Source organism: Macrobrachium nipponense, chromosome 18 (assembly GCF_015104395.2).
Source record: "Macrobrachium nipponense isolate FS-2020 chromosome 18, ASM1510439v2, whole genome shotgun sequence".
NCBI lineage: Eukaryota > Metazoa > Arthropoda > Malacostraca > Decapoda > Palaemonidae > Macrobrachium > Macrobrachium nipponense.
Genome location: NC_087211.1, coordinates 25,040,015 through 25,057,810, shown reverse-complemented (window position 1 = coordinate 25,057,810; position 17,796 = coordinate 25,040,015). Strand labels below are relative to the sequence as shown.

Below are 17,796 nucleotides of genomic sequence, written 5' to 3'. Positions count from 1 at the left end.
TCAGTAGATTAGGCAAGCAACCATTGTATGTAACTTAGGAAGATTAATTCTTTGATATTTGTGAAGTTTTTTTAGCTATACTGGACAGTTTCATTATTATTATGTGTTAAGATAATTCATGAAATTTATCATTTGAGGTGAAAAAGACCATCTTAAAATGTGTTCTTGGGCTTTCAGGCTTTCTCCTTTGATCATTCTAAGAACTAACATGTTAGGAACCCTCAGTTCCTCCCACACTAACATTATACATACAGTATATGCATTTTCTGAGTATTTCAATTTTTGGTAGACATTTGAAGATATTTTTCAGAATTCCTTTATTTTGTTTAGTTTTTGAATGTTATGTCATGCTGTATTCTTTCACAGCGCAGGAGGGCCATGGATGGTTACTGATATGCGTAGAGGCGAAAGTATTTATGAATTAGAACCCTCTGTTGCTGAAGAGATTGAATCTGGCATAGAAAGTGAAGGTTCCAATTTATCTGGCGTATCTGCAAGAATTGCCTGGGCTGAAGGAGAACATGAGACAGTAAGTTTTGTTTCTGTAGCACAGCTGCTGTGAAATGCTTTACTGATAGGTCTTTTGCTATGATAGTTTAGTATACAATAAAAATTAAACATAATGCTCAGCTGATATATAAATTGAAATGTCTTTACTCTTGATAGAGATAAACTGATGTAAAGTAGCCATGTTAAATATTTTGTATTTTCCTTTTATAGTTTGCTTGGCAAAAGACCATTGGCCTAAAACTAAGATGAGGAAAATTTTTTGGTAAGTTCTAAATTTATAGTAATTCAAGCTTTAAAGCTTATTTTTGATGTTTGAAGATGATGATAAAGGTAGTATCCTGCAGGTACAGTATTGAATTTTGAAGTGAGACTTTCGGTACATGTTTGGGCATGACTATTTTTTTTTTATATGATTATCCCCTAAATACTTGGTGCTCAGAGCTATGCCATTTAAATTTTATTCTGATTCTGGGTAAATTTAAGTTATGAGATTTGGAGTGTAATATTTTTTTCTTTTACCATAATTATCTCGAATTTTGGGTTTGAGAGATTTCGAGCCTTATGTAATGTGAGAGTATTTAGAGTAATGAATTTGTGGGTAACAATGAGAAAATTAAAATTTCCACAAAGGACATTAATAAAACCCAAGTGTATGTTGCAAATAGTTTGGACATTTCCAGTCCACCTTTCCAGCAAGCAATAGATGTTTGAGGTTTGGTTTTGTCTTTTGTGTGTGTATTTCTGTTAACCCTTTAACGCCGAAGGGGTATAATAAAAATCGTATCCCGTATGCCGGCAGGGTCTGGGAGTGAGCGCCGAAGCGGAAAAAATTTTTTTTTCAGAAAATCACATCACGCTTAGTTTTCAAGATTAAGAGTTCATTTTTGGCTCCTTTTTTTTGTCATTGCGTGAAGTTTAGTATGCAACCATCAGCAATTAAAAAAATATCATTATTATATATAAATAATGGGATATATGATAGCGCGAAAACAAAATTTCATATATAATTGTATTCAAATCGCGCTGTGAGCAAAACGGTTAAAGCTAACGAGTTAATTTTTTTCCGTTGTATTGTACACTAAATTGTGATCATTTTGGTATATAACACATTGTAAAACAATAAAGGCAACACAGAGAAAATATTATCACAAAATGATGCATGAATTCGTAACGCACGGACGTTAAAAAAAAACAAAAAAAAAAAAAGCTGTTTTATGCATTCAACTTACCTGTCAGATATATACTTAGCTATAGACTCCGTCGTCCCCGATAGAAATTCGAATTTCGCGGCACACTCTACAGGTAGGTCAGGTGATCTACCGCCCCGCCGCTGGTGGCCTGGGGAATAGGAATCATTCCCGTTTTCTAAGACAGATTTTCTCTATCGGCCGTGACAGCAAACATTGTTGTTGTTACTCCTGATTTGATTTTCGTATTTTTTCATCGCTATTGATCTTCTAAGCCGGTTATTTGGTGACGTATTGGATCTTTGGTTTGGCATACTCTTTCGTGGACTGTTTTTTGGACTTGGTTTTGGATATTTCTCATGATGTCGGATTCTACTTTACGTTACGGCAAGACAGTGTGTAAATGAGGGATGCATGGTGAGGATACCGAAAGCTTCGGTAGACCCTCACACAGTTTGTAAGGGGTGTAGAAGGAATGAATGTTCAATTTCTAACACCTGTGATGAAGTGTACATATGAATGAGGAAGAATGGAAGAATTTAAATTCATATTTAAGGAAATTAGATATGGATAGGGCTAGGAAGGCTTCCTCCAGAAGCGTAAGTAGGTCTCGCTCTAACGAGCCTATTAAATTAACACCTAACCCTAAACCTCTATCTTCTTCCTCTAGTACTAAGACTGCAAATCCGGCAACGGAAATTGCAGATCTTAAAGCTGCGCTACAAAGGATGGAACGTTTTCAAATGCTGACGTTGAAAGGTAAGCACAGTGATAATGAATTAAGTGTCCCTAGTGCAGTGGAGGGTGCGTCTGATCGGCTCTGTCTCGCTCCCAGGCCTAGACCTCTTCCAAGCTCACAGGCCCAGAGGAGAAGGAATGTCGAAAGCCTTACGGAGGTTACGGAGAATCCCCACCGATCAGGCGTCCCCTCGGCAGATTCTGTGACGACCCCGAACTGCCAAGGATCGCTATCGAAAAAGCATCCTAAAGAAGTGTTTTTCTTCGTCAGATTCTTCACCGAATGTAAGGGGATGGAGTTCTGATGAACTGTCACGCCCCCTTAAAGAGAAGTTGGAAGGCTCCAACTTTGGATTCAAGCCCTGAGCTTTTCTCGATCTATCACCTTGTGAAAGAAGAAAAGAAGATTGGTTCCTAAACGGAAATCGGAGTTTCCTTCCGTTTCTAGACATCCCTCACCTGAATCAGGGAAAAAGAGAGTGCGGCTGCAAAGATTATCCTAAATGTGCAGGAGCAACTTTCGGCCTTAGTAGGAGTTTTTACTAAGGAAACTCCCAGGAGAAAGGACTCTTTCCTTCCTATAAAGAAGACGAACGGGAAAGAAAGAAGAAACGGAAGTTTCGGCTTATACTCGGAGAGTATGAAGAATGCGCCAAAAAAAAACGCCAACCTGGCGCAATGCGCCAGATGCGCCAGATGAGTTTGAGACTCCATACGAGTCAGAAGAGCCAGAAAGCGCCAGATGCGCCATATGCGCCAGAAGAGCCAGGCCTGGCGAAAATGCGCCAGAAGCGCCAGATGCGCCATATGCGCCAGAAGAGCCAGCCTGGCGAAATGCCCGCCAGAACCCAAAGAAGCGCCAGAGGCGCCAGAAGCGCCAGCCTGGCGAAATGCGCCAGAGGCTCCAGATGCGCCAGAAGCGCCACCCTGCCGAAATGCGCCAGATGCGCCAGAAGCGCCACTCTGCCGAAATGCGCTAGAAGCGCCAGCTTGGCGCAAGGAATCACGAGCGTCAACCCGGCGCAATGAGCCACAAGTGACAAATAAGAGACGGATTCTTCCAAAAGACAATTAAGCCAGGAAGATTTGTTTGGCTTTCGGAAGGATAAACCTTTACCTGACAAGGACTCTAGTTGTCGCACAAGCGGCCGTATTCCTTGTCAGGACATAGGTCGTTCCGGAGAAAGCGATAGGAGAGGACATCCTTCGTCTGACAGAGGAGAAAGGTGTCGCACAAGCGGCCATCGCTCTTGCCAGGAGAAGGATAAGGTCGTTTTGCAGGATCAACCTATCTCTCGTAGGGACGCAAGTTATCGCACAAGCGGTCGTCGTTCTTGCGAGAGTGGGGTGGATGTTGCAAGAGGCCAGTCTCCTACTGGAAATAAACAATCCTCTTCGGAATTGGATTGAAGAGATTTGCGGGAAACTGAAAATCACTCGGCTCCGGGTTTGTCAGATTACAAGACGCTGGCAGCCCTCTTACTTCAAGAGTTGGGGACTCTTTAAGCCTACTGCTCCTCCTTCTCCAAGGTCCTTGTTTACAAGCCAGAAGGTCCCGAAACAATCATCTTTTATTAAAATGAAGCCAACCATTTCCATGAACCAAGGCTCTCCGATTCGTAGGAAATTGGTTGGAATCCAAGGAGAAGGCGGGTGAAGACAGTCTTTACCTGCCCTCCTTCCAGACTATCAGGGAAGAAGGGAATTTGGTACGAGACGGGCAAACCACGGGGTCTAGCTCTCCCGTCCACTGCCGAAGCAGATTTTTCGAATCTGGTAGATTCGTCTAGGAGACAAGCCTTGTCATCAGCAAAGATCACATGGGGGACTTCTGAGATGGACCATCTCCTCAAGGGATTGTTTAATGTCTTAGAAGTTTTTAACTTCTTAGACTGGTCCCTTGGGGTGTTGGCCAAAAAGACACAAGAGGAGGAATCTCTTAGTCCAGAAGTACTTCATAGTGTTCTTTCCTGTATGGACAAGGCGGTTCAGGATGGATCAGGAGAGGTGGCCTCTCTGTTTGGTACTGGTATTCTGAAGAAGAGAGTCTTATTTAGCTCTTTTCTGACGAAAGCAGTTACTCCTACTCAGAGGTCATCTCTTTCTGTATGCTCCTCTGTCGGACCAATTGTTTCCTTCAAATCTTGTAAAAGATATTTCTCATTCTTTGACAGAAAAGGCCACACAAGATCTCTTGGCCCAATCTGCAAAGAAATCGAGGACTTCGGGTCCTATTAAGAGAGAGACTCGGGCTCCTCAACAGCCCTTTCGAGGAAGTACCTCGGCCAGACCCTCTTTTAAGAAGAGAGGAGTGCAGAAGAGAGGTAGGCCTTCCTTCAGACCTATCAAGAGAAGCTAAATGAGACAACAGTCCTTCAAGCACCGGTAGGAGCCAGACTTCGGAAATTTTCCGAAGAATGGGCTCGGAGACAGGCAGAAATTTGGTCCCTTTCCATGGTAACAAAGCGATATATGATCCCATTTCGAGACAGACCTCCCTTGACTACGAACCCGAGGGAACTGTCAGCCCAATACAGGGACCTGCCAAGAAAGAAGCAATATTGCAACTGGTAGAACAGATGTTGCAAAAGGAGGCCATCGAAGTGGTCTTCGGATCCGCATTCCCGAGGATTCTACAAACCGTCTTTTTCTGGTTCCGAAATCCTCGGAGGGTGGAGACCGGTCCTGGGATGTGAGCGCATTGAACCGATTTGTGGAGAACACAAAGTTCTCTATGGAAACATCAAAATCGGTTCTTGCGGCTCTTCGTCCAGGAGATTGGATGGTCTCCTTAGATCTACAAGATGCATACTTTCCATGTCCCCCTGCATCCATCATCGAAGAAATATCTCCGATTCATGATGCAGGGGAAAGTATACCAATTCAGAGCCTATGCTTCGGCCTTTCAACGGCCCCTCAAGTGTTCACGAGGCTAATGATGAATGTTGCGAGATGGCTACATCTAGAGGGGATAATATATCCCTTTATCTGGACGATTGGATAATAAGAGCAAAATCGGAAATTCAGTGCTTGAAGGACTTGGAGAAGACTTTGAACTTGACAAAATCTCTGGGACTGCTCGTAAACCTCGAGAAATCACAATTGATCCCAGACAGAACATAGTCTATCTGGGGATACAGATGGATTCTCGGGGTTTTCGGCGTTTCCATCTCAAGACAGAATTACTCGAGGCTTAGAAAAGATCTCGAACTTCTAGGGAAAGAACGGACCTCGGCGAGGGAATGGCTCAGTCTGCTGGGCACCCTTTCCTCGTTAGAACAGTTCATTTCCCTGGGAAGATTAAATCTCAGACCTCTGCAATTTTATCTAAAGAGGATGTGGAGTCAAAAGACAGGAGACTTGTCAGACATTTTTCCCATCCAACAGGGGATAAAATCAGACCTAAAGTGGTGGTTAACCCCATTAACAAGGAACGAAGGGGTGTCCCTCTTGATTCGGAACCCTCACCGAGTGTTGTTTTCCGATGCCTCGGAAACAGGTTGGGGAGCAACACTGGGTCCAAAGGAAGTAGCAGGTGTTTGGACCAGACAACAAACTACTCTGCACATCAATGCAACGAAGGAACTCCTGGCAATTCATCTAGCCCTGGAATACTTCGAAGCGGAAGTCAGAGAGGCGGTAGTTCAAGTCAATTCCGACAACACCACAGCTCTGGCTTACATCCGGAATCAAGGGGGGCACTCACTCTTTCTCTCTGAACGAAATAGCGAGAGCTCTATTAACCTGGACAGAGGAACGGGGCATTATTCTGCGTACAAGGTTTGTCCAAGGAGTAAAAAAACCTAGGGCAGACAGATTGAGCAGAAAGAACCAGGTTCTCCCGACAGAGTGGATGCCTCCACTCAGAAGTCTGCAGACAAATATGGTCACTCTGGGGTAGACCCCAGATCGACCTGTGTTTTGCCACGTTCCTCTCCAGGAAAATAGACAACTTCTGCTCGCTAGAAGAAGATCCCAGAGCCACAGCGATCGATGCCTTCCTCATGGATTGGTCAGGCATAGATGCATACGCCTTTCCCCCATTCAAATTGCTGGGGGAAGTAATAAGAAAATTTGTGGCATCGGAAGGAATGAGAATGACTCTAATTGCTCCCTTTTGGCCTTCCCGAATCTGGTTTCACAGAGGTACTGGAATGGACGGTGGACTTCCCCAGATCTCTACCAGACAGGACAGATCTGCTCAGACAACCCCACCTTCGAGATCGGTTCCACAAAAACATCCAAAGTCTCTCCCTGACTGCCTTTCGACTATCGAAAGACTGGTCAGAGCGAGAGGCTTTTCAAAGAAAGTGGCAACTTCAATTGCTAGAGCCCGCAGAGCCTCTACCCTGCGGGTCTACCAATCGAAAGTTGGGAAGTCCCGTAGATGGTGTAGGTCGAAGAAGCTGTCCTCTTCCAATACCTCTGTAACCGAAATCGCGGATTTTCTCCTCTTTCTTAAGAGAAGAATTCCAAATTGGCCGTATCAACTATTAAGGGATATAGGAGCATGCTCCTCAGCGAGGTTTATCTTTAGAAAACAGAGGGGCTGAAGTCTCGAGAATAATAAGGATCTTCATGATCTCATCAGGTCTTTCGAGACTAAGAAATTGAGATCATCGAGTTCCCCCGAGTTGGAACCTGGACGTTGTCCTAAAGTTCTTGATGTCGGACAGGTTCGAACCCTATAGATAAAATCTCATTCAGAGATCTTACTAGCAAATGCATATTCCTGTTGGCTCTAGCAACTGCTAAGAGGATCAGTGAATTTGCACTGCTTTGGACTCTCGGGTGGGATTTAGAAAAGACTCGGCTGTCATTTCTTTCCAGGATCTTTTCCTAGCGAAGAATGAGAACTTCTTCTAAAAACTTGGCCTAGAAGTTTCGAAGTCAAGGGACTCTCTTCTCTGGTAGGAAGAGAGTTGGATCGGTCCCTTTGCCCAGTCAGGACCTTAAATTTTATTTAGAAAAAGAAGACACAGCTTCAGATGTCGACAAGGTCTTGGGTGTTCGGTAAGAAACCCCAAGAGACCGATGTCAAAGAACGCACTGGCATTCTTTGTCAGAAATGTAATTACCGAAGCTCATAGGAATTGCCAAGAGAACTCTTTAAAGCTGCTGAGAGTGAAAGCTCACGAAGTCCTTTGCTGTGGGCAACTTCCTTTCTTTTTTTACGGGAAGAATATGTCCATGAGAAACATTTTAGCAGCAACTTATTGGAGGTGCAATTCAGTATTTGCATCCCACTATTTTAAAGGATGTTAGAATAAACATACGATAAATGTTTCGCTCTTGGACCTTATGTATCAGCGGATACTATGCTGGGAAATGGAGCAGACGCTGATCCTTAAATTTGTTTTTAATATTTTTAATAATTAGTTTAATATTGTTGTTGAGTTGTGGGTTGCTTGAAAGGATGTTCGGGGATGACTCCTTTCAATCGTAGTACTAACCCCAATAAGGATCAGGTGATCGGGATTAGTGTCGTGCTCTATGATCATGCCAATAGGCAAGGTGTTTTGTCATGTAAGTGGATAGGACCCCATTGACAAAGATCCTAAGGTTCTGAAGCGTAAGTGGGTAAGACCCCACGGTAACAGACCATCAAGAACTCTTAGCATGAGGTCACTACCTCGCTGAGGCTCTTGAAGCGATACGGGCTCCTAGGCAGTAGCCATGAAGTCTTTCGCTAACACAGGTAGGAATCAAGGTTTTTAATTTTATTACCTACAACATATGTTGTTTCCTGTATTTCAGTAGATTAGCTGTCTCTTACCCTCCGCCAAAGGTGCCAATCAGCTAAGTATATATCTGACAGGTAAGTTGAATGCATAAAAATGTTATTGTCATGATACAATAAAGTTTTATGCATACTTACCTGGCAGATATATACGGTGTATGGCCCACCCGACCTCCCCTCAGGAGACAGGTGGAAGAGAAAATCTGTCTTAGAAAACGGGAATGATTCCTATTCCCGCCACCAGCGGCGGGGCGGTAGATCACCTGACCTACCTGTAGAGTGTGCCGCGAAATTCGAATTTCTATCGGGACGACGGAGTCTATAGCTAAGTATATATCTTGCCAGGTAAGTATGCATAAAACTTTATTGTATCATGACAATAACATTTTTCAAAATTCACCATTAATCGAAATATTGTGCTAGAGAACTTGCCTTTTGTTGTTGCAAAATGATTGAACATTACTAGACTGTAAGTGTTGTAGCTTACAATTACAGTTTTCAAACATTTCGGTCAAGTTAAAGTTGACCGAAGGACAAATTTTTCTATTTATCGTTGTTTATATGAAAATATTTCAAAACTGATAAAAGCTACAACCATAGGTTGTTTTTGTTGTATTCTACATGAAATTGCGCACATTTTCATATATAAAACTTTATGTAACGGCTAATTTAAAATGGTGCAAACATTACGACAATCGGACGAAAAAGTTTATGATTTTTTTCGGAAGAGTTACCGCGCGGACGTGAGGAAAAAGATTTTTTTCATAAATTCACCATAAATTGAAATATTGTGCTAGAGACTTCCAATTTGTTGCAAAATGAAGGTAAATGATTGAATATTACTAGAATATAAGAGTTTTAGCTTACAATTGCGTTTTTCGACCATTTTGGTAGAGTCAAAGTTGACTGAAGGTTGAAATTTTGGCACTTATCGTTATTTATATGAAAATATTTCAAAAGTGATAAAAGCTACAACCATGAGTTGTTTTTTGTTTTATTCTACATGAAATTGCACACATTTTCATATATAATACTCCATGTAACGGCTAATTTAAAATGGTGCAAAAATTATGTCAAAGTGACAAAATAATTTCTGAGTGCGCGCCTGCGTAACGATTGTAAACAAAACAAAGCTTTGATTCGTGAGCTCCCAGCATTCCCCAAGGCGTGTGATTCAAAAGTTTTCGCCTAGTAGGCCTATAACTATTTTTCCGCGAATTTTTAAACAAACTTTTTTTTTTTTATATCGACGTACCATATGTCCCAATCGTCACCCAACAGACAATTTATATCGATGTTTGAATACGTACCAATTGACGTTAAAGGGTTAATGTTTTTGCATGGCTTTTGACAGTTTTGTATGGAAGTAGTCCTGGCAAAACAACCGATCTCTGGTTCCTCTTGAACAATCCAAAAAGTAGTTGAGCCAGTGGTGGAGAGAGGAAACGTGAGAACCAGGATATACCTTGTTCCACATAATGGTCTACCTTAAGTCCTCTGGGGCATCTAAGGGAATTGTGGCCTAGCCTTTTAGGGTTGGTCATGCCTTCTGTATGCAATGTTAGTGTGTTCAGGATTTATGTTGATACAATGCACTTAGAATATTAGTTAATAATATATGAAGCAGAAACCCACTTGTGGCTATAAGAAAAATGGAACAGCATGTTTTTATTTTTAAGAATTTGTAGCAATTGCTGTTTTCAGTATAAAAAAAAGTAAGCAAGTCCATCTTATTTTGTTTAACGTTTCATTTCGTATTTGCTTTCCTAAAGAACAATTTTTTTTTTATAAATTGGGTCAAAAGTAGAAATAGATATAGTAATCGTTCGCTTAACCCTTAAACGCCGAAGCGGTATTTTAAAAATCGTCTCCCGTATGCTGGCGGCGTTCGCGAGTGAGCGCCAAAGCGGAAAAAATGTTTTTTTTTTTAAATCACATCGTGCTTAGTTTTCAAGATTAAGAGTTCATTTTTGGCTCCTTTTTATGTCATTGCCTGAAGTTTAGCATGCAACCATCAGAAATAAAAAAAAATATCATTATCATATATAAATATTGGGATATATGACAGTGCAGAAAAAAATTTCATATATAATTGTATACAAATCGCGCTGTGAGCAAAACGGTTAAAGCTAATGAGTTAATTTTTTTTTTGTATTGTACACTAAATTGCAATCATTTTGGTATATAACACATTGTAAAACAATCAAGGCAACACACAGAAAATATTATCACAAAATGATGCGTGAATTCGTAACGCGTGGACGTAAAAAAAAAGCTATTTTCCCGTTTGTTGCAAATGAAGGTAATTGATTGAATATTACTAGACTGTAAAAGTTGTAGCTTACAGTTGCAGTTTTTGACCATTTTGGTCAAGTTAAAGTTGACCAAAGGACAAACTTTTTCTATTTATAGTTATTTATATGAAAAAATATTTCAAAAAACTGATAAAGCTACAACCATGGGTTGTTTTTTTGTTGTATTCTACATTGAAAGTTGCACAACCATTTTCAAATATAAAACTTTATGCAACGGGCTAATTTAAAATGGTGCAACATTACGAAAATCGTCAAACGAAAAAATTTATGATTTTTCGGAATGTTACCGCGCGGACGTAAGGAAAAAGTTTATTTCATTAATTCACCATAAATCGAAATATTGTGCTAGAGACTTCCAATTTGTTGCAAAATAAAGGTAAATGATTGAATATTACTAGAATGTAATCGTTTTAGCTTACAATTGCATTTTTTACCATTTCGGTTGAGTCAAAGTTGACCGAAGGTAGAAATTTTGGCACTTATCGTTATTTATATGAAAATATTTCAAAACTGATAAAAGCTACAACCATGGGTTGTTTTTAGTTGTATTCTACATAAAATTGCGCACATTTCCATATATAAAACTTTATGTAACGGCTAATTTAAAATGGTGCAAACATTACAACAATCGGACGAAAAAATTTCTGACTTAAGGAAATTTTTTTTCTGACGTAAGGAAATTTTTTTTTTTTTTTCATAAATTCACCATAAATCAAAATATTGTGCTAGAGACTTCCAATTTGTTGCAAAATAAAGGTAAATGATTCATTGTTACTAGAATATAGAGTTTTAGCTTACAATTGTGTTTTTTTACCATTTTGGTTGAAGTTGACCGAAGGTTGAAATTTTTGCACTTATCGTTATTGATATAAAAATATTTCAAAACTGATAAAAGCTACAACCATTGGTTGTTTTTTGTTGTATTCTACATGAAATTGCACACATTTCCATATACAGGCAGTCCCCAGGTTACGACGTATCGGCTTACGATGTTCCGAGGTTACGACGCTTTTCAATTCATCAGAAATTATTTCCAGGGTTACGACGCATATTCCAGGGTTACGACGCATGTTCCAGAGTTACGACGCCTACAAACGCTGATCTGGCAGATGAAATATGACACCAAAAATGCAAAATAATCAATATTTAAAGATTTTTTTTATGAAAAATGCAATAAGAATGCAGTTTACATAGTTTTGAATGCACCTAAAGCATTAAAAGTAAGGTTTTCCTAGGGTTTTTGACAATGTTCCGGCTTACAACGCGTCTCAAGAACGGAACTCCCGTCGTAACCCGGGGACTGCCTGTGTAAAACTTTATGCAACGGCTAATTTAAAATGGTGCAAACATTACGACAATCGGACGAAAAAATTTATGATTTTTTCGGAAGTTACCGCGCGGACGTAAGGAAAAAGTTTATTTCATAAATTCACCATAAATTGAAATATTGTGCTAGAGACTTCCAATTTGTTGCAAAATAAAGGTAAATGATTGAATATTACTAGAATGTAATAGTTTTAGCTTATAATTGCATTTTTTTACCATTTCGGTTGAGTCAGATTTGACCAAAGGTTGAAATTTTAGCACTTATCATTATTTATATGAAAATATTTCAAAACTGATAAAAGCTACAACCATGGGTTGTTTTTAGTTGTATTCTACATAAAATTGCACACATTTTCATATATAATACTCCATGTAATGGCTAATATAAAATGGTGCAAAAATTTTGTCAAAGTGACAAAATAATTTTTGAGATGTGCAAGAAGAAAGAAATTCGCACTTGCGCGCCTGGGTAACGATTGTAAACAAAACAAAGCCTTGATCCGTGAGCTTCCAGGATCCCCCAAGGTGCTTGATTCAAAAGTTTTCGCCTAGTAGGCTTATAACCATTTTTCCTCAAATTTTTAAAAAGACTTTTTTTTCGTCAACGTACCATACGTCCAATCGGCGCCCGACAGACAATTTTCGTCGACGTTTAATACATCCAATTGGCGTTAAAGGATTAATCGATTACAGAAAAAGAAATCGATTACAATCCTTTTTTGGTCATATATGAGGTTTAATCCAATTATAAGGAGTGAGTTGAGAGGGGAAACAAGTTAGTTTGTTGATAAAATTTCTCCATACAAACTTAGTAGTTATAATGCATGTTCCAACCGCCACCACCATTCTCTCTCTCTCTCTCTCTCTCTCTCTCTCTCTCTCTCTCTCTCTCTCTCTCTCTCTCTCTCTCTCTCTCTCTCTTCTCTTTTTTGAACAGGGACTGAATCATCTAAAGACAGTATATGGCAACCAAGAGGGCTAATTATAGATATAAGAAAATATATTTTAACTTTAGTTTTTCAGACCGTTCATGTTCTCACATTTTTCATTCTTGTTAATGTAAAGTAGCAATGCTGTATTTTAATTAATGTAAAGTAGTAATGCTGTATTTTAAAGAAATGTATGCCTTTCAGAATGTTTTTTTGTCCCCCCAAAATATGGAGTTATGTCAAGTATGGCTGAGTAGCTAACTTGCCTTACTTTGGAAAGATCAATATAACTCAAAATTTATACATTTAAATAATGTATTTTTAATTTTATATCCAGCTTTGTTTGCTCAGTCATCACAACTACAATATATTATTATTTTACATGTACTTTAATGTTTGAATGTTATCTAAGTAAAAAGGTAAACAGTAGGAGCATAAACAAAATGTCTCATTGTGAGGCTAAAGTATTTGTTGCTTTTAATTAGGTGGAAGTGAAATGTGATGAATTGATCTTCAGACGGGTTTACCACTACATACATTAAAAGATCTTTGTTACTGCTATTGTTCTTTGCTCACTCTCTCTTGTGTTTGATCATCTGCTTTAGTAAGGCTTGAAAAGTGTCAGTCTTATGAACGTTTAAGCTTTTGTATCCCATTGTCTGCTTATATAAAGCATATGTTGAATGTGTGAACCTTTTTCCTTTACTTTTCGAAGTACTGGATGTACTTTTGAAGGTCACTGGAGAATTTTACATTTTGTAGAATTGTGTAAATCTATGCTGCTTCCTTTGACTTACAGACCACCTTCTCTCTCTCTCTCTCTCTCTCTCTCTCTCTCTCTCTCTCTCTCTCTCTCTCTCTCTCTCTCTCTCTCTTTCTTTTCATTTATCTCTAGTCTTTTTTTTTCTTGGCAGGCTCCAACTGTGTCCCAGGCACCGCCAATTAGAGAATCAGACAACGACCCCTCCGTCAGGGTGACGCATGATGAAAGTGAGCAAATTAAAAGTACCTTACAAAAAGGTCTCATGCAAGGAGCAAGCAAATCAGCTATTAGTCGAGGGGCACAGGATAACAAGGATGCTAGGTATGTAGATATATTTATAGATGTGTAAATACTAAGATTTCTTCAGTAAAAAGTTTTATACAAATCCATTCATCTTAAAACAGCATTTAGCTGTCCTGGTTGCATTCAAGTTCACAAAGCTAAAGGGTCTTAAGAACAATTCTACCATGCATGGTCAGTTAATTCTTGTTACTTATAGTACTTGAAAGCAAAAATTTCTCAAGAACAGTTCTACCAGTGCTCCATCTGTAGGCATTTCTTAAGGTTCTTTACAGCATCCCTTCAGCCCCTAGCTGCAATCCCCTTCATTCTTGTTACTATAGTACCTCCTTTCATATTCTCTTCTTTCCATCTTACTTTTCACCTCCTCTCAACAATTGATTTTAGTGCAACTGCGTTGCTTTCTTCCTGGAACACCATCCAAACCTTTTACTGTGAATTTCCTTTTCAGTGCCGTTCTGTTCTTTTCTAATATGCCTATGTGCTGCTCTGTCCAAGAGAGGGTGTAGGTGGTAAGAGAGGAGGCTGCTAATGTTAGTAAATGGGATTGTATTAATACTTGTTTTATTATAAATAAAATTAAGTAGCCATAAAAATTACATAGCCTGATTCTTCATTTGGGAGGGAGGATAAAGCTGATGAATCGAAGAAGGAAGATATCACTTCCAGAATCCTTTCAGAAAGAAAGAAGATATGCCTGACAAAGGTAGGTTCAAAAGCCTTTGTGAAGATTTGCAATGTAAAGATCTCTGGATAATGTGCAGTCCCAGAAGCAATAGTTCTCTATTGGAAAAAAATTTTGAAGGGACACTAAATGGCACAAAGGGTGTAAAGCAATGAAGGTACAAATGCCCATACCAAAGGTGTGGACATGGCAAGTTATGAGGATGAATGGCAAAGAAGGCAAGTCCATTGCGTTAAGAATGACAATTATAGGGAAAAAAAACTTAATGGAGAGCTTAACAGTGTCCAGTGCCCACCGTAGGAGTCACAGAACACAAATTGAAGAACAGCCAGAGGGGAAATTTAAAAGCATTACTGTTGAGAGCCCTAATCCAGAGCAAGGTAAGGTCACCTATTGATGTCAGGCCATAAGTGCAAGGTATTACCTCCATGACCAACACAGACCATTCTCTACCAAAGACCATCTCAGTGACTCATGCTGAAACAATTGATGGAAGAAGGATGAAATAATGCTGTCAGTCATAGAATCTCAAGTTTTAGAGAGAAAGTACCTTCTAAACTGTGGAAGTCAGTACATGAAGAGCAGAAGGGGTAACCAACATAGATGTCGTAGTAAATCCAGCAACCAATTCAGAGGCAATGGGAGGCCAGGTGAGGACCCATGTGTAGAGTGGGAAACCACATGAGTGGTCACAGACTTATTTAAAGTAGTCTAATGTAATCCAGAACATGGGCCAAAGGGTGCAAGAGAAGTGAAACAGTTGAGTGGAGGAGGACATAAATATGCTTTTGGTTGAAGACAGGCTCAGAGAACTCTAACATGTTAAAGGAGTACCCAATGACCCATAGAAGTCAATCATGAAGATCAGAAAGTGTAACTATTCTAGATGAGATGTTAAAGTGAATCCACCTACCAACCCAAAGGTACTGACTGGGTGGTCAGCTGAGGATCAGCGACTGGAGTAGGTAACTAGCAGTAGGGCACAGGGGTCAATGACGCAGAGTAGCGTAAGGTGATCCAGATAATGGCCTAAAAGGTCTAAGGAAAGTGACAAATATTGTCTGTGGATGGTTACCAGTACAGCTTTTATACATGTACTTTAGTATTTGGTACTTTGCTCCACTCACATGTATACAACAAATATTAAGTCACAAATATTGTTTAATATAAAATTTACTATACCTTGGCAATAACTTTACACCCAAAGGGAATTATAACTGGTATGTGCACATTTTTTACACATTATTACTGAGAGAAAAAGTAGAAAAGTAAATTCAGTAACTGGTAATGCAAATGGGTGGAAGAGGTGCATGTCATATGTACAATTCTTGTACTGCCCTTCATTGAGTTCACTTTAATACCAGTAGTTTATAGTACTGCACAGTAGTAAATAGCAGGCAATCCTAGTGTTTATGTATTTTCAAATAAATGTATTTTGTCATAAACTTAGGTTGAATTTTATTATTGATAATTTTAATATCAAAGAAGAATCTTGTTTAATATGGGTCACTAGTATTAGAAACTTGTAGTACTTTACTTTGAATAATGCATCTGTTATTCAATGATAATAGATCATTGATATATATCCATGTTCATCAGATGCAATTTACAAGGTTAATATAGAATATAACTCGGCTCATTGCTATACTTCTCAACTTACTTTAGTTTGTTAATTTATACAGGTACATATATTATGCCTTACTTGATTGAATTTTGTCATAGTGGTAATAATACAGTAATTTGTATTTGTGGTAAGTTTCAGATTTTTCTCATTCATTATTTTACAGTGGGGCTGTGGATGCTGAAGGGAATGCCACGACTGCAGATTCTGCAGAGCTCTTTGTAACTCGAAAATATGAGTCTATACATCTCACCATCAACTTGGAATCTGGAGCTCTTCTCCCATTAGCTTTAAGGTAGGAATGCTTTGGTTAAAGTGTTTTGTTAGGTTAATGATATTTAAAGTGATCAAGTTTTGCAAAATACGGTCAATTTTAAAATGTAATATTTGAAATAAACTTGAATGAGCTGCATGTACAGCAGCCATTTGTTATCAGCGAACCAGTTTTATGGCGCTTGTCTATCGCTGAAAATCCGCTATTTTTGGTGCCACAATGCACTAATTTCTTCTTACCTGACGGAGGTGCCATTAACTGGTTATCAGCACCAAAATCTGATTATTAGTGCCATAAGCACAATAAATTGCTGATTTTAGGTTATCAGCAATTTTCGCTTATGAAGCCGTTGAAGCAGAACCCCGCGGATAACCAAGTATGCAGTAGATTGTAGCAACATAACCTTTAATGCCGAAAGAGTGAATTTTGAAAAGTCATATTAGCCTAGGAGATGGCACATTTGTTCGTGTCTACATGAATACACACCCTCGATCTTTACATATATGGATAACTTTCAGTGAGCTCGAAATCCAGCCATTAAACTTTTGAAAGGTGTTCATGGTAACAGTTACTGATAGTAGGGCAGAAGTACTGCCAACCAAGTCAGTGTGCAGTCAGTTCTACGCAGTTTTTCTTTTGGCCACCGTCTCTGACTAATGCGTGAATATATTTGGATATAGTATTGAAACATTTCAACAGGTTTTCCATGTTAATATAATGATATACTGTATTCACATATTCTTGCTACAAAGTCTGCGTAAGTTTGGGACTCGGGTAGGGTTTGGGTTAATTCATTTTTATGAACATATTTGGATGTATTGAAACCTTTCAACATTTTTTTCCATGTCACTATAATGATATACTGCAGGGTTTGGGTTAATTCATTTTTATTATTTCGAATCTATTCCAATTCAACAAAAATTGTGAATATATAAAATCTAATTCAATTCCAAAACATTTTCAAAAATAAATGTTCAATTCCAATTCAATTCAAATCATAAGCTTAGGTTTCAGTTCCAATTCAGTTACAATTCATTATATGATTGATATTTCATGTGAGGGGCAAAACTTAAATTTTACTCACCTTGGTAAACTACTCACATCAGTATCAAGTATCAACATTCGAAGTACTCCAAACTGTCTGTGGTAAAAAAAATATGCTACAAAATCTCATTATATAACTGTATTAAACATAAGATTCATATATTTTATAACCAAATCTTTGGCATCTTGTAATAAAATTCAGTTTGTTCCTACACCATATACAAACCTTCTGTCCTTTATTTAGGATAGATTGCAGCTCAGCTGAGACTACCAGCTAATACATTCTTTTATACCAAGGTAATTAACTACCGGGCCAGTAGTTACTGCCCAGCAGTGGGGAAGCACCGCCTTGTCACTGGCTCAC

At 38.9% G+C, this 17,796-nt stretch overlaps 1 pseudogene; it reads left to right on the top strand.

Annotated features, from left to right (window-relative positions):
* The window catches only part of LOC135196930 (suppressor of fused homolog), a 57,847-nt pseudogene that overhangs the window by 6,476 nt on the left and 33,575 nt on the right, over window positions 1–17,796 (top strand).